Genomic DNA, 18591 nt, shown 5'->3' on the forward strand with positions numbered 1-18591 from the left:
ATACCCTTTATCAAAAGATTAGAAGTTAGGAACTTCTGTTATCAAAAATGGTGCCGATGCTGAGCTTTCACATTTTTGTAAATTTTCCATCAAATGTGGAAAGGTGAATGTCATTTTTGTCCATAATCTCTCTAAGAACTTGCTAAACACTGCTTCTATGTCCTCATGTGTATGACCCACCATTAAGAATCCCAAATGCACGACTTTAAAAACCCCTTTTGCTACTAGCAAAAGGGAGAACAAGTAAGAAAATAAATAATGATTCTTATTCTCTCATGTACAATTATCAAGTTGTAGGCTGTAGCAAAAGATTCTCAAGAAGTTTCCAAAATGTAGGTGTGGTCATGGTATCCGTAGGCTGATTGGTAAGCTAGGAGAGCTTGTAATCTCTTCATTACGTCCTTCAATAACCAACGGTGGTGGTATTGGTAAAGTGGCCCTCTCACACTCACGCTTCATTTTGTTTTGATGATCTAGAGCCATCCTTGAGTTCAATGCTTTGAACAATGTTACATCGCTACGTGGCATACCATCATGGCATAAATCTCCCAGTCCATGGTTTTCTCTTCTTTCCAAATTTTGTAAGCACGATGCAAGGAAACCAATGGCAGCATTGGGATTTGAAGGCCATAGACCATTAAGCAAGAAATGACCATACATCCCATGACCATGTCCATGAGTTATCATACCGGTTAATGATACTTGCAATTGATATGCATTAGCATGGTCTTTTGAGTTTACACGCAATCTAGTTATTACTGTCTTCTTTTGGTCCATCTTATCATGTATGTCCATGAGTTATCATACCGGTTAATGATACTTGCAATTGATATGCATTAGCATGGTCTTTTGAGTTTACACGCAATCTAGTTATTACTGTCTTCTTTTGGTCCATCTTATCATGTATAATGCGTAAATACTTATCTTTTTGCAAATGTGAGAACTTACGCCATGTGTAGTACACATTCCTACAACTCTGGTGCTGCATCATGTGAATCCTACGCTTATCCTTCAAGCACGCAATCATTTCTTCATCCTTAGTTGACTCTAGTTGAGATTTTATTCTGCTACATACAACACATTTGGAAAACTCACTTGCTTTTGACAAGGTCACACTGGCAAACTCTATATTCCAAATCCTATTGAATGTAGTGCTAGACATTCATACTCTCGAGTGTTTTATTGACATCATGTAAAATGTCTATCTGCTTGTACATGTTTGGTATTGCAAGCAAGGTTTCCCTAGTTCCATCCTCCATAGTTCTACTCTTATGTGGCATTCTCACTGAGTTCTCATCCACAAAAAGAACAAATCAATACCTTGCCCATTTCTGTATGATCTCTCTCTTTTCTTATGACACCATCATTACAATGCACTGAGCGACGAACCCCATTTTCAAATTGCTCATGATGGTGATAATGATAAAATGATGGTTTTGGAATGCCAAGGATTTAGTACCAAGCTCTTTAGTAAACCTCATGCCATTAAAACAATATACATAGCAAATGTTTTGCAATTGTTGTGTTCTCACGCCAAGCATTCAACATTGTATCATACACATAATTGGTTCTCTTTTGTAAGCTCTATTCCCAAAATTCATTGCACATAGCCATGATCCTATCCCAATTTGCATGATGACAACACCTTTTGGCCTAATTAATCAATGGTGGAAACAAGCTGAATGGATGATAGTGACACTTGATTGGTTTTCTTAGAAGGTTTAATAGAGATTTTTGGCTTCTTATTTAAAAAGCAATATTTTTGCTTTTTGGAAATAGGCTCCACCAAAAAGGCTGGTGGTTCAATGCATGTGTCTTGCAATTCATCTGTTGCACTTAAATCCTCATACTATAGCAATGATTTTCCATCCATAGTTGTCACTCTCTTAATAGGCCAAGAAACACTCACACTACCGTGGAAAGAATCTCCCACTCAATGCATCCATTGTTGAAAATGGAAGGAGTGCTTTCTTTTCAAAACACAAATCAATTGATACTGATTTTAATGAAAGTGTGTCTTTTGTATGTTTCACCAACTCCCCCCGATCGTAGCCTTGGCTTTGTAGAAGTGTTTTCTTCACCAAAACCAGCCAGAATGATCACTTTCTGCACTTGTGCGAATCCACACTAATAGCGTTGCAGGTGTGTTGCTTGCTTGTGCTTGGGTTGCCAAGATGTCCCGCCTTATTGAGAAAATCTTCAATGCTGGTTGTACTTGGACCTGTAAGGGTGTTAGAGTTTACCTGAATGGTATAAGTGAAGTCCTTCCAGTCCAGCCGACATTTGGCGATTTGCATCCATGACCTACCTAAAATCACACTTTCCAAAGCTTTGCATTTTTTAGCCACATGAAAGATAGTGTGCATGGACTCATCTTGAACTTGCATTTTTAGTACAATGCACCCTAAACAATCAATTTCTCCTTGGGAGAAGCTCACAAGATTCAAAATTCTAGATGAGAGTGCAGGTTGGCCTAAGGTATCCCACATTTCCTATGATAAAAGGTTTACTACTTCTTGTGAGTTTACTAAAGCATGCACTGTGTGGCTGCTTTTTTGTGTGATCATTGTCACGGGAATACGGAATGGACAAACGTTGTCATTTGGATCATCAGAGCAGCTTGGGTTTGTGACCGTTCTAGGTTCTTCAACCTCACATGAGATGCTTTGCATTATTGCATCCGACGCTTGCTCAAGCTTGTGCACAAGTGAGACCATTCGGATAGGAATTACTTCTTTATGCTCATCATTGCAGAACTGCGGTCCGTTGCGGAGTGTACAAGTATCCAAGGCTGCGAGGACATGTATCCATTCATGATCATCTAAAAGGTGTTCATGGAAAGGATTTGGAGTGTAGATTTCCTCCTCGAGAGCTCTATCAGTCAAATACCTATTCTCAACTAGACTTGCTTCAGTAGGGTTCTGGAATAGCAAAGCGTTTTCCAAGTAGTAACTTGAATTTGCCTCGTTTTGAGTTAATTCGAAAGAGAAGGAATCAAAATAATCTATAGGGGTTTTGATTACATCACGATAAGTGAAGTCAACCAAATTAACCCATGTAGTGACATCGTCATGCCTCAAATAGAGGTAGTCAAATCCCTAATTCTGGATCACTTGCATTTGGCGCATGAACGGTCTACCTAGTATGACATCATAGTTTGGATCTCGACCAAAGTCAACGATCGCAAACGTACGCTCATACTTTGCCCCACAGGACTCTACTGGCATGTTCTCCAACATTCCTAGAGGTTGTTCTGTATTACCGTCCGCTAGCTGTAACTCCATTCGTGTTTTTCTCAGCGCTAATTTTCCCCATTTGATCCACATGGCTTTTGTAGCAATGCTAATCCCCGCTCCGATATCCAAGATTACTAAAGTTTTCACTTTATCAACTTGAACGGGCAGCATTGAGTTCCCTTTGTTAGCCTTATATTTCCCAGAGTTGTTCAACTTGTTTAACGAAACTTTTTGCGCTGGAGATTCTGGTACCGGTATTTTTCGCTATTCATAGTTAAAATGCTTTAGAGCTTCCTGACCGAGACTGATCTTCCCTCTTGTCTTTGGCTAGTTTAGTCTGAGCTCTTGTAATTGTCTAGTTTAGTCTGAGCTCTTGTAATTGTCATGAAAGGCACACCCTTGCTATCTGTTGGTTTTGTCTTAGATTTTGGCCCTCCTTGAGCTGATTTTCGGTTGGTAGAGGAATTGACAACTCCGTCAGGCATTTCTAAGATAATGGATTCCCATGAGCCTGACTTCAAAGTGTCAGTTCCACTGAAATCACCTTGTTCTTTGGTTCTCTCAGGGTTGGCTTTCTTAGTTTTGTTGCACCTTCTTTGCTTTGGCTTCTTAGGCTTTTCTCCCAGAGCACATTATTGAAGAACATGCTCTTCACTAGGCTTTGGCCCTGGTTCCTGAAATGTTGTTGCTATTTTCCTTGCTGGAACTCTAGTTACTACCCGCAGAGAAAGAATTTCATTTTCACTATTTGATGAGGTAGGTGAGGGGATGACTTCAATGTAATTGAAAGTCCTTCTCTCAACTCGAACATCGTTTCCTGGTCTATGCGGGCAATGCTTTTGTTAGATACCCGTAACGCCGCTACGGGCGTTACCACAAGAGGGGACGGCCTCTGGCTCACCACCCAGCCATAGAGGAAGAATGAGGATTGCCCCTCATGACCCAGGCTATATAATGTGTGGCCTGTCGTCCACACTAGCCTGGCCGCCCATGACTCCGCATGGGCATCCTCTCCCACTGAACCCCGGACATGGCCATCCGGTCTGTCGCCGTCGGTCACACATGCATTACAACCTACGTGACATTACCCCCCCCTTAAGAAGAGTTTTCGTCCTCGAAAACAAACTGGGGAAACCTTTTGTAAATTGCACTACGGCGTTCCCAGGTTGCCACCTCCTCATCCCTACTGTCCATTTAACAAGTACCTCCTCGTACACTTTATGTCGGGTTTGTCTGTCACGATACTCTAGAATCTTTTCAGGTTCATGTGGTATCTTTGGTGGCTCTATCAAGTCCACCAAAATCTCTGGAGAAACTGCGTTCTCTAACCCGTGAACTGATTTCTTCAGTTTACTAACATGGAAGACAGGATGAACTTGAGAACTCTCTGGTAACTCAAGTTTGTATGCTACGTCCCCAATCTTCTTAAGGATTTTAAGAGGACCACAATATCTCGGAGAAAGTTTATCACACTTTCCCGTTTTCATGGTTTCTGACTGCGCAGGAACCTTGAGGAATACAAAGTCACCTTCTGCAAAGGTCACCTTTCTTCGTCCTTTATCCGCATAAGTTTTAGCGCGATCCTGAGCGCTACGAATGCTCTCACGTGCGGCTCTGAGCATATCATTCATATCTTCAAGGAAATCCTTGACAGATTGAATCTTCTCCTTTTCTAGTCCTACAGCCATCGGAGATCTCGGCTGGAATCCATACATTAACATGAATGGTGTAAATCCAGTCGTCGCTGAGTGTTTGGAGCTGTTATATGCAAACTCCAGTAGGGGCAAGTACTCTTCCCAATTAGATTGCTTCTTACTAACATAAGAACGCAACATATCCTCTAGAATTTGGTTAACTCTTTCAGTTTGACCATCAGACTCCGGATGATCTGCCGTACTCATACTCAGAGTAGTATCTAGCTTTTTGAAGAATTCCCTCCAAAAATGACTGTTGAACTTTCTATCTCTATCCGACACTATATCTGCGGGCAAGCCATATAGCTTGTAGAGATGTTCAATAAAGAGTTTTGCCAACTCTGGCGTTTTTACAGTTTTCTTCGTGGCGATAAACTTTGCCATTTTAGTTAACCTGTCCACTACCACCCACACCGAGTCATTCCCTCGACTCGTCTTGGGTAAACAGGTAATGAAATCCATGGAAATGCTTTCCCATTTCCCTTGAGGAATCTCCAGCGGATGGAGTAGTCCTCCAACCTTAAGACGTTCATGTTTATTGACCTGGCACTTACTGCATTTCAGCACATAAGTCTGGACGTCCTTAAACAAACTAGGCCAATAAAACTGTCTTTTTACTAGTGCATAGGTCTTATGAATCCCAGGATGACCCGCACTTGGACTATCATGACTTTCTTTAAGAATTTGGGCCCGAAAGTCACTGATAGTTGTTGGTACACATATTCTACCCTTGTAGAGTAAGTACGTGTCGTCAATGGAGTAATTAGCATATTTCTCCCCCCGACGAAGTTTATCACTCCCCTTTGAAGCCGTGGCAGTCAAAGGTGAAGAAGGGCCTACGTCAGAACTCTCCGGCTCCAAACTATACCCAGAAGACACGGCTAGTCTCTCCAGACTAACTCTCGCTTCCCTTCCCGTTGCACCTTCGGCCAGTCTCTCCGGACTAGCAATACGTGCCAACGAGGGAGGTGGTCGCGTCTGTGAAGAAGTGCGTACGCGTACAGCGCGCCAGACCTCTGTAAAAGATGGATCGTGCTCACATAAACCACGTAGGGACTCCAAGAAATCATTCTTGAAGACTGTGAAACTAAGCTCATTAATCTGTGGCATGCGACTAAGTGCATCTGCCACCACGTTATACTTACCTTTCTGGTAACGCATCTGAAGGTCAAACTCCTGTAGAATCTCCGCCCACCGAGCTTTTCTACCCTTCTGTTCATTTTGACTTGAAAGCCATTTCAGACTTTCATGGTCCGTCCGGACCTCAAAAGTAGCACCATATAAATAGTGTCTCCACTTTTTCAGTGCATGAACTATCGCTAGTAACTCTCGCTCGTAAGCCGAGTAGTTACGCTGCGCACGATCTAACTTTTTACTCTCAAATGCAATTGGGCGTCCCCTTTGCATAAGTACGGCCCCAATGGCCTCATTACTAGCGTCTGTTTCCAAAACAAACGGCTCATTTGGATCGACAATTGTCAAAACAGGTGCAGCTGCTACGGTCACCTTGAGCTTATCAAAGCTCTTCTGTTGGGCTTCCCCCCAACTAATGTTTTTTGTTTTTGACCGTAACTGGTCAGTCAACGGGACTGCGATCTTTGCGTAGTCCTTCACATACTGTCGGTAGAACCCCGACATGCCAAGAAAAATCTGCAGTTCCTCGAGATTCTTTGGTGCTGGCCATTTAAGAATAGCCTCTACTTTTTCTGGCTCCATCCGCGTACCATCGGCGGATATAATATGGCCAAGATAGTGAATTTCTGTTTCAAAAAATTCACATTTGCTCTTCTTCGCAAATAATTTGTGCTCTCGCAACAACTCGAACACTAGACGCAAATGCTCTATGTGTTCTTTCTGTGTCTTACTATACACAAGAATATCATCTAGGAAAACTACTACGAATTTTCCAAGATATGGACGTAGAATACTGTCCATCAGCGTTATAAACTTCGCTGGAGCATTGGTTAGCCCAAATGGCATAACCAAAAACTCAAAATGCCCGAAACGGGTCCTAAATGCTGTCTTCGCAACATCTTCTGCTTTTATTCTAACCTGATGATACCCAGATCTCAGGTCTATTTTTGTGAAGTATCTCGATCCATAGAGTTGATCAAACAACTCATCCATGCGTGGCATCGGATACTTGTTCTTCATCGTTATCTGATTAAGAGCCCTATAGTCTATGCACATCCGCATAGATCCGTCTTTCTTCTTTACCACAAGAATAGGCGATGCCCACGGACTTGAACTAGACCGAATAAAGCCTTTGTTCAAATATTCCGTCAATTGTTTTTCCACCTCCTGTGCCTCGAAGTGGCTTAATCTATAAGCAGGTTTGCTTATAGATTTTGATCCTGGCATAACTTTGATGCCATGGTCTACTTCTCTAGATGGTGGTAAACCATCTGGTAAATCATCAAGAAAAACATCCTGAAATTTCTCTAATAAATTCATTAAAGTATCTACGTACATTTTCTTTAATGTCTCATTCACCTTGGATTTTTTCTTGTTTGAATCACATGCATGCCAAACAGGGTTTTCAAACAGTGGGTCTCGTCCAAGGTTATTTTGTTTTCCTTGTTTGTCTACGCAAACATCATTTATCGTTTCATCTACGGAAACAGAATTCAAAAGAGGGTAACAAGCATATACCTCTGCTATCTGGTCTCTGCGGACCGCTGTACACAGTTCCATGGAGGAAATAAGTGGTGTGGCAGGGACAGTACGGTCGCCTTGCAGGGTAATGACTCTACCTCCGTGCTCAAAACATAGCGTATTATGTAAGTAATTCCGAGCTAGACTAGGGCCCAGGCCATACAGCCACTCCCTGCCTAGATATACGTCTGCTCTGGCTAAGTGCATGACCTGAAAGTCAAGCGAAGCCTCGTAGTCCTGCATAGATAATGGGACCCCTAATACTATGGTATTCCATACCGTTTTGTCATATCCATTGGCTAGGCCGACAGTATACTCATGATCACTCCGGGTCTCAATCAACCCCAACTTCTTGACTAACGAGTAGTTCAAGAAGTTGTGGCTAGCTCCATCATCAATAAAAACTGTGACTCTACGGCCACCTATGGTGCCATACATGCGCACCATGTCATGCGGACCTACAGTAGGCTGCCACATCGCTGGTGTCACTGAACAAGCGTGATGCTCATCACAATGACACATTGTCACCTCTCTGAACTCTGCGGAACTGAGAGGGAGTCTCTGCACTGTATGCAACTGCCTAGAAGATTTACCATCTTTTTTGGGCTCGTTGCCACTCGTGCTGGCTTTAGGCTTTGGACACTCAGCTTTCGTGTGCCCTACTTCATTGCAATTAAAGCAGCGATTTTCCTTTCGCGCTTTAATATACTGCTCTTTCTTTTGGATTTCGGTGTCTCTTTTTTTCTTGGATGGTCGCGGTTTTTTAGACCAATGACCACCTTGTCCTTCCTGGTCCGTCCTATCCCCTTGTTTCTCACTGTAGAACCCTTTTCTTTTAAGGCCTGACCTCCTCTTTTCACTACTCTCGGCCCTGCTAGAACCACCACGTGCACTACGGCGCTTGATGTCATCAAATATCTGTGCATATTGAATTGCCTCTGCCAAGTCTTTAGGTTATAAGGGCTCTACATACTCAAGGTAATCATCTTTGAGGCCTCTCTTAAAGCCTCGCAATGTCTGGAATGCATCGATTCCCTTTAGCTTGAGTACTATCTCCCTGTAGTTTGAGATGTACTGAGTTAGGGATTTGTTCTCCATCGAGCACTTGTCCCATAACTCCCAGCTTCTCTCTGCCTCATTAATAGGCGAAAATTCTTTTCGAAACATCGTTTCAAATTCCGTCCAAGTGACAGGGCGAGTTGTCAAACTCATCCACCACTTGTACGCTTTGCCGGTTAATGAGAGGCTAGCCTCTACGGGCTGTATACGGCTAGGCTGCTGTCTCGCAGCGCGTGCAAATTTGACCACTTCACTAGAAACATATTGACTGAGTCCTTGTTTCTCTCCTTTTTCTCGCCACCAAAACTAGGCGGCTTTAGGTCTTTTAATAACGACGAAGCTGTCGCTACGGACAGCCCCGCAGGCACATCGGCGGCCTGTACTCCTGCAACCACTGGCGAGGCTACGCTCACGTGTGCTGCAGGAGCTCGGCTACCACGAGGAGTCGGAGTACTAGCCGAGGCGGCTGTCAGTGCATCTAACTGTGTGGAGATGCTCTGTAGCATCGTGACTAAATCAGCCTGGACTTTACCTATAGTGTTCAATTTGGCATTAAGATATTTAAACAGTCCATTAGAGAGCTCCGTCTCTATCAGGACATCAGCAGGGTCCAATAGGTCATAGTCGTCATCGTCGTCATAATCCAAGAGGTCCTCCTCGGTCCCCTCGGCGACGTCAGTGTTCATGTCCTCTGGCTCATCGGCCAGAAAGGGATCATCAGCCATTGCGGCCGCTGCGGGCGCGCTGGGTCCTAAGGAGGGGTCAATAGACGAGGAGGGCGCTGGCGGATCACGCGTGATCGACGAGTGCACTCCGGACCGAATAACGGTCGGGCGTGTACGGCCTGACAATTCGGTTGGGGTTAAACCCGCGACCGAGGACAAGAGACTGGAAAAACCTAGAGAAGTAGAAGGCGGTGGGGACACACTACGCCTAGCATACATTTTTAATTCTTGCAAAAAATAATGCGAGAACTCGGAAATTACTAAAAAAAACGCTAATAAAATGAGCAGTGGTGGTGGAGAGAAAATAGTCACCCCCCTTTACAGTCGCCTGTCAATTTGTTTTGCGCTGCGAGCCTCTACAAGGACGCTTCCGGGATGCTCCGATCCACAAGAAAAATGCCTGCAACTCATAACAAAAATTAAAATGATCGAGAGGCTGTGCCTTGCCGGGATTATTTCTTGCAGGGATTATCCCTCCTCCCCAGCCGAGAGAGAGGGTTTGTTTGAATTGAGTTTTATTTTTAATTTCATTAAAAATGAATAATGATATGATATATATATCAAAAAAAATAAATATATTTTTTTTTTCTTTTCTTTTTCTGGCCGCTGGTGGCCGCCTGCTGCTGGCTGGTTGGCTGGCCGTGGTGGCTGGCCACCGCCGCCCCCCTGGCTGGCCGCCTAGGCCTGGCTGGCCTGGCCGCCTAGGCGCAAGTAACCCCCAACGCCGACGCGAGCTTCCCAGACGACGTTCACCTCCACACGCTTACCGTAGTCGCCTGGCATTGCGATCATCGCGCAGGTCATTCAAGCCTTATACAGTCATTCACAACATTTTCATGAGACCGTTTAACGCAGTCTCTTCGGCCATTCACAGCAGCTTCTTCAACGCCAGTCGTGGGCTTTTCGTCCTGGGCTGCTCTTCGCCTTTCCAAGGCAAGCCCCCCCCCATACACAGTCGTGCTACTCTCTACACAACGGGGTTTCTACACAGACGGGTGGCGCACATTCGTGCTCTTCGCCCCACATCTCCCACACACAGTCGTGCGCATACAATTTCAATAGCTTTCGTGGGGCTGGTCTTCACCCCCCCACCTCTACACAGGGTTCAATGAGTTCTTTCGCAGCCATTCAACGCAGAGAAAAAAAAAAACAAAACGAAAATTGATTTTGCTTACCTGCGTGGAGACTTGTTGTGTGTGTGACGGGGAGAGAGAGAGAGAGAGAGAGAGAGAAAGAGTTCTTCCCTTCAAAATCTTGGCCGCCTCCCTCCACACACTCCCTTGTGGAGATAAGGGTGAGAAGATGAATGGTTGAAGACAATCGAGTGGGCTCCGATCCCCCGTTCACGCGCGGACTCTCACGATCCCCTCGAACCATGCTCTGATACCAGTGTTAGATACCCGTAACGCCGCTACGGGCGTTACCACAAGAGGGGACGGCCTCTGGCTCACCACCCAGCCATAGAGGAAGAATGAGGATTGCCCCTCATCCCCCAGGCTATATAGTGTGTGGCCTGCCGTCCACACTAGCCTGGCCGCCCATGACTCCGCATGGGCGTCCTCTCCCACTGAACCCTAGACATGGCCATCCGGTCTGCCACCATCGGTCACAGGCATTACAGCCTACGTGACAGCTTTCCTAAGTGATCAATTGCGCAGCCTTTGCAATACATCAAAACTTTCGGCCAATCCAAATTATTGGCCTTGCCTTTCTCATCTGACTTTGACTCTAAAGGGCAATCCTTGGTCCCATGGGGTTCGTGGCATTTGTAACAATGCAAAGCTCTGTCGAGTTGAGTATTCTTAGGTTGATGCATTAGCACTTTTTCAGAGTTTGACTCTTTCATAGCATGGTAAGGTAGAATCAACACTAATGCCATTTCTTTATCATTACACTCCTTTTTTGTTTGACTCTAACTCTAAAGGGCAATCCTTGGTCCCATGGGGTCCGTGGCATTTATAATAATGCAAAGCTTTGTCGAGTTGAGTATTCTTAGGTTGATGCATTAGCGCTTTATCAAAGTTTGACTCTTTCATAGCATGATAAGGTAGAATCAACACTAATGCCAATTCTTTATCATTACACTCCTTTTTTGTATGCGTTTGAATTGACGTACTAGGCCCTAGGTGCACTTCACTTGCATTAGAGATCGTTCTAGGCTCAGGATGAGATGCTTGACAGCTTTGTTCTCTCAAGTATCTGACCCTACGTTGGCATTCTTGTGTCTCATGATTAGTCCAATTGATGCAAAAGTAGCACCACTTTGTTGGGTTCTGATGGGATTCACTCAGATTATGGCTTTGAGGTGGATGGGTTAGTTTAAGATCAAGCCTTAGCTTTTGGATGATAAGATCTACCAAAGCTTGGACATCTACATTCTTGCTTGACTCTCTAAACACAAATGGATCTTCATCAGTCTTCTTTTGCAAAAGATTATAATTGTCATCCATTCTCTGAGCGTCAAAGTAACACTCATCCAAGTCTGTGTGGTTCTTTGTGAACAAATGCATGTAAAGCTCTTTGTTACATAGCCCTTCTAGAAAACAAGAGATGAGTCTCTCATTACTGGGTATCTCCGACTCAGGGCATTGAGCAATATATTGCTTCATTTGATCAATGCTCTGTTGCACACTTTATTTTTCACCTTGTTTGAAATTGAGGATAAGGGTCACCGTATTGTGCTTAATGCCTATCTTGGTGTGTGCTTCTATAAACCATTTGACAAGTATGTCAAAGTCATATAGCACCGTTGATTTCAGCATTTGAAACCAAGATAGAGCGCTTTCGCTCAATGTCAACCCAAACCCATGTACCTTGGTGTGCACATCTGTCACTCCCTCTGCATATATCAGTTGGTTAAAAAGAGCCACATGCTCATAAGGGTCTCCGATCCATCAAATTTCTTGCAGAACTTTTGTAGAGTGGTTGGCCGAATGTTTTTGGCTCCCGCGCTGACTCATCCCTTTTCCCCCTAGTCTTAGGCTCTGGAAATTTCCCTTTTGCTTTTGGCTCTGTTGGCTTCTCGCCCAATGTTCCTACTCCCGTTTCCCCCCTTCCTGATTTAGTTCGGTCTTCATGCGAAAACTCCTTTGGATTCGTACTTCCATAGGGTTTAGCATAAGCAGGCAGTAAAGTTTCTGCGAACTTTGGGGTTAGCGCATGGTATCTCGAGCCTTTTGGACCTACCGTTGCTGTGGTGGTTGGTCTAGGGTCCACTGTTGGTACATAGGGTCGTGGAGGAAACAACGGTATTCCCATCTTAGTGAACACATGCAATGCTTCTCCCTCAATTCTATAGTATCTGTTTCCCCATGCATCCCTAATGTCTAAAGATGTAGCTCCCTCATTCCCATACACATGCAGGTCCTGTTCATTCGGGTAAGGGAATTCATATGCCATCATTGTTTTAAATATGGTTCCTTTCAAAGTTGTATACAATGCAACAAATTCACTGTCGTTGTCCATCTTTCTTACATGCATCTTATACAATTCGCTTTTACTGAATTCAAGAGTTGCAGTAGGAAACAAGAAACTTACCTCCTCTCTTTCTGCTTCCAATGGCTTGGTCGAGTGTGCTCCTACTGGTGGTGTTGTCGGCACTCTCGACACACTGGGGCTATCCAAACCTGCACTCCAAGGAGGCATACTAGTCATGGGTGGTTCCGAGAATGTGCGTACATGAGGTAGGAAGTGCAGCTTGCCGTCTGCATCCATATTCTCAAATTCTGGTGTCAAAAAGTAGCGTATACCCATGACACTCATGTATTGGTCACCTTGTGACCTTACCCATACCTCCGCCTCCGTGGGAGTGGGTATGTCCTCTTTTTTTATTGCTATCCTATTAAAATGATCACCGTATAGCTTGGCTCCTCCGAATCGATTTTCGCGGATAAAAACCAAGTGGGTGTCATATCCAAGTGAAGCAGTGTGAACGTATGACGTGCTTGCGTTCAAGTTCATATTGCAAAAGCTCTCCATTGAAGCGGAAGCTTCACATGTACTTTGACTTGACGATGCGCTAGATGAGAAAGAGTGACCTTCCTCTATTGGGTTCAAGGGACTTTTGGTGTGTACCCCACTTGCTTGCGTTGAAGCCTTGGTCCTAGCTATTGATCCAGAAGCTATAGATGTGCCGGACCTTAGATGCATATGGTTCATGCACCCGCGGAACGGTCTCTTATGTTCTTTTAAGCTTCTTTTTGATGTGCTCTTTTCACACTAGATTTCATGATTGTGCTCGTGGCTTGGCCTTGGTTGCCTTGCGTTGCTCTATTTTCTCTTTTTTTTTTTTTGCTTTGGTGTTAAGTGTTATGTGGCTGCAGGGTTGCTATGCATCTTAAGGTTTTATCTCAAGTTGACCAACGTCCTTGGTTTTACCCAAGTCGTTTTTAACCTTATCCTCCTTGCGTTTAAGTGTCCTACATTGTGACCTACCAAAATTTTGGTAGCATAACGACGCTGTAGGCCTAATGCGATCACACCCGGTGTAAACGAGTGTGAGAGCGCGCAAGTGGCTAAAGCCAAAAACGGTCCAAGCTAGGCTCAAGGATGTGTGTACTCGAGCTAGGCTCTAGAGTACGTATACCATATGCAATTAAGAGCCATCTGCAGGCCTCGACCGTCATAAGGTGACACAATTCACAACTAGCTCCAAGCGTCTATCTGAAACAAGTCTCAGTCCCGTAGGGCTAAGGCAAATGCTAGAGCATGCTACAAGAAGAGGGATCCGGATTTTGACACGTCACTAATGCAAATTACGCGGCTGTATAACATCGGATACGCTATAAATGTTTGCCCAAAAAATACGAGGTTCTTGGCATTTCTGCTCAAGACCCTGCTCTTGCACCTACACACCTGCACTTTACACAGTAACTTGGACACTGCTTTGGACACTCTGCAGGCTCTGCACAGTTGGAACTCTACTCACTGTTTACTCCATCAAGAGGGTTGCTACCATAGCAGCTTTTTCACTGTTTTGGCCGTTTGGAGGCCTTCTGTAGCTCAGAACATAGTCATGTGAGTATTTTTTTTCACCGTTTGGACCTTCTGGAGCTGTCTAAAATCTCAAATTGCAAAATTTCAGCTCTCTGGTTACTCCATCGATAGGGGTCCCATCGACAGGGTCAAATGAGCCCAACCAAACCTAGCCAAGACGTTGATTTGCTACGCATTTGAGCTAAAAAGCTCATGCTTTACCATTAATTTCTAGCGCTTATCACCTTATTGATGCAATCATGCGCATGCTTCTAGCTATCATTCCCTAAATGCTAGTTATGTATAGTGCTCTTTCCTATAATGTAAATGATGCTAAGCTAAAAAAGCTCCATTGGCTTTGCATCCAATGGAGCTTCACTAAACCTACACTAATGCTAATGACTCACTAGCTCAGGCTACTCACTCCTTGGCAATGGTGCCATTGAATGGGGCGCTATAGCATAGCGGCTTCCACACAACTCTCCATCTATGGCTATGATGAAAAGGTCAATGCGGAGAGCGTTAACCCGGCTAGCTCACGGAGGACACCTTGCTTTGTCAAGGCAAGGGAGTCTCTAGCTTAGCATAGCGATTTGCAATATGGCCACTCATCCACTTAAACTCAATCCTACTAATCAAGCTGATCTAGCTATGAGAAGCTATGAGAAGCTAGCCCACTCACTCCACTTTACTTCAATCCTTCTCAACTCAAATGCTAATCTACTTAATGAAAGCAAAGCAAGCTTAAAGTTACTTAATGCAAACCCACATGAGCAATGAGCTTAACTACTTCATTAGTAAACTCATTAACACACAAAGTTTAACTCAAGCATACTTAGCCTACTCTTAATTCAAACAAAGAGAGAGTGTTACACACATAGGCAAGCAACCCTTCATTCACATCCCGCGTTGCTATTCTTCCCAATCCCTGTTGCAATCCACATGCATACACATTCACCACACAATGCTAGAAATAAGACTTGCTTATCACTAGTTAATTTAGCAACCACACACACACTTCACAACTTAATTACCATAAGCAAGAAGATAGCATGATTACAAAGCATGAATAGAGAAAGAGAGGTGAAGAGAGAAGCCAATGCCCATCATTAATCAATATGACTTTACTACAATGGGAGCTCTTAGCTATGGAGCTTAGAGCTTGGCTTAGATTAGAAGAGATCTAGAGTAGAGAGCTCCTAAGAGAAATGACCAAAAAGCCCTAAACTCTTAGTTGTGTTGACCTTTATACCTAGGGCTTCTAATTCCTAGTCCTTTCCCATTTGGGCGGACACCACTAAAAGCTTTGCAAAATTAGCAGATTTATGGGCTTTTGTAATACAAATTAGAACTCCAAGAGCCCATATATCGGCTAAGTAATTATTTACGTTGCACTTTGGCGGGATTTTTAGCAAAAGCTCAAAAATAAATTAAAAAATTAATGTCCGCGCTCCCGCACTTGCTCTTTTACTTTAGCTTCTTCTTTTTAACTTTTCTGTTTTCTTGTCCTCCTATTTCACTACCTGTTTCGTGTGCCGAAACAACGGGTCATATTATTTTTAAGCCAAAACCCGCAATGTGAATACCTCCCATATGTAATTCCGTGATGATGTTGTAAATGGGCTCCACATGAGTTCCAAATTGTAAGTTACCGTGCCACAACGGTAGAAGAGGTTCCAATTTATGCCTAGGTGTGTAATTTAGAGCAGTGGGCACCCTAGTTGTGAATGGGCGTGGCCAAAAAACCCTAGGTATAAAGGACATTTTATGAGTGTGGTGAACCTCATTCTTGGATGGTCACTTTTAGAGCTAGTGTGAGGAAGGAGATGGCTATGGAGTCCTTGAGCTTCCCTATGCTCATGTGCCTTAATGCCGCTCTAATTTCCTTACTCTCCATTGTATCTCTCTTTTCCATAGTGTTAATGGCATCAAGTTCTCTTAATTAGTCTTTAATTAGAGTGTAATTTCTCATGCTTATTCTCTTATTTCCTCATTAGTCTCAAGCTCTTTCCATTTGTGTAGTTAATTAGTGTTGTGTATGCATGGATGGGCATAGGATGCTTGGTGGGTGATCCTAGATCTATGCTTGATGAGTGTGTGCATTTGCTAATTAATTTCCATGTGTGTGTGTGTGCTTGAGTTTAGTGTGTGTTTGTTTGAGATTAGCATGATGTGTGCCATTGTCCATGAGGGTAAGAGTGTGTTAATGGATGGAGTGGAAGAGGTTGGAGATTAGCTAAGCCATGGCTTCTCTCCTCCATTAGTTTAAGCTAACCTCCAAGAGTCCACTTCTCTATTCTTTTCTCCCATGAGCTCTCTCACTTGTGAGATGCCTCCATGCCCTAGCCAGGTAATGCGATTCTCGGATTGATAATTTGTTCGAGGTGTAGCATTCTCCCCTTTGTTGCAAATCCCGAAACACTCATGCACTATTTGCTGGATTTGGCTTGTACTGAGTATAGCAATCTTCCCAAACCCTTGAAATTTGAATTTTGAGCTCTTCTGATGGGACACGCATGTCCCATCAACTAATGATTTTGAAGGGATTTTGCAATTCTGATCAAAGAAGATGCTCTCCTATTTCCTATTATGCCTTGAAGTTTCAAATTGGATGATTTTTAACCCCCTAGATGAGTAATTTGGAATGGGATACCCTGTTTGTTTCCAAGGGCAATTCTGCAACAAAAAGCTAAAGCGAAAAAGGCGAGCCACCTAATTTTTCCATTTAATTTTCCGTAATTATTTTTGTAAATTTCCCGCAGCTACTTTTGAAAAAGCCCATTTAAATCACCCGTTGTAATATTTATCAATTGTAATTGGGGCCATGGGCTTCCAAAGTTGTAAATTGAGAGCTCCATCTATCTAATTAGAAAACTCACTTAGAGTCACCTATTGATATAGTCAACAACTAAGGATTTTTAGGCATGTTTTGGATAACTCACTTAAGCTAGTAGTTTTAGAGAAGGTCTTTCAAAGAAAAGAAGGTGATTCTTGCAACGCTTCCTATGCACAATTCTTGTACTCTCCTTCCATTCTAATGCAAAGAAAGGTTTTTGCTCCTATCATTGTCTACATTTCCATTGTCTAATCATTGATTTTGATTAAGAAATGACTAGTTTATGTGTGTGTGTGCTTTAGGTAAAGAGAGTGTGTGAGGGCCATTAATCCATGATTAATGTTGATTTAATACATTTGCTTGTTCCATTGGAGTAGCCTTAGCTTGCTTAAGGTGTTGGTAGCTTCAACTTCATGCTTGCATTAGAGACAGAAGGTCTCTTTCTTGTGTGTGTGTGTGTGTTTAAGCTTTCCATTAGAGCTTCCATTGGTTTGCAATGTGTCATTAGATGAACCCATGACCCTTTTCATTTCCTCTTTAATCCTTTAGCATGCGCTTTACAAGTCTATGATTAAGAATTGTCCTCTTTGCAAAAGTGTGTGTGTGTGTGTGTATGTGAATACACACACACACACTTGCAAGTCTATGATTAAGCATTGTCCTCTTTGCAAGTTGGGTCTGACACACTTATGTAGCCTCCATGCATTAATCGAGTCCCTACCCAGCATTGATAATTATGTTAGTGCTTAAAAGCTATGCTTAGGATGTCCGTCTCAACGGCGGCCCATTAACATTGGCACCATTGCCGTGGAGCGGGTACTTAGATTAGAGTAGTCACTTGGTTACTCTTGTGCTAGTGTGTTAGGTGAGTTTCAATTCATCACTATCATTCATATAGTTTAGTGAGGGATTGGTGTCGGGGATTCCAAGGTTCTTGTAGGTGGCCGAGGATCGCGGATCGCTTAGGGCCTATGCTTAGGATTAGAAAGGGGTGCTTGAGGTTTGGTATGAGTGTGGGACATTCATTTCCATCTTGAGTGATGACCAAATGCATATCATTTAAGATTTAGAACTTTCTTGAGCTCAGTTGAGCATTCATTTTACGCTTTAGATTACTGTAGCTTAGATATTATTTATAGATGCATAGCATAGATATTAGCTTAGATTAGATGTATATATATGTGTACTAGGAGTAGGGTAAGTAGGCATACACCTATCCCATCCGGAACATGCCCATATGCCCTCACATCACATTTAGTGCATTTTTGTTGTTTCAGTAATTGCATGTCCCAAGGGCCTAAATTTGAGCAAATTTGGTTTTTATTGGACATATAGGCTAAGGGGAGCATATTCAAGGACCTGCACTAGTCAAACTCAAAAAAGTCATTTTCTGCATGTATGTGCATGGGACA

Source organism: Cibotium barometz, chromosome 38, assembly GCF_041138505.1.
Source record: "Cibotium barometz isolate CiBa-2024 chromosome 38, ASM4113850v1, whole genome shotgun sequence".
Lineage (NCBI taxonomy): Eukaryota > Viridiplantae > Streptophyta > Polypodiopsida > Cyatheales > Cibotiaceae > Cibotium > Cibotium barometz.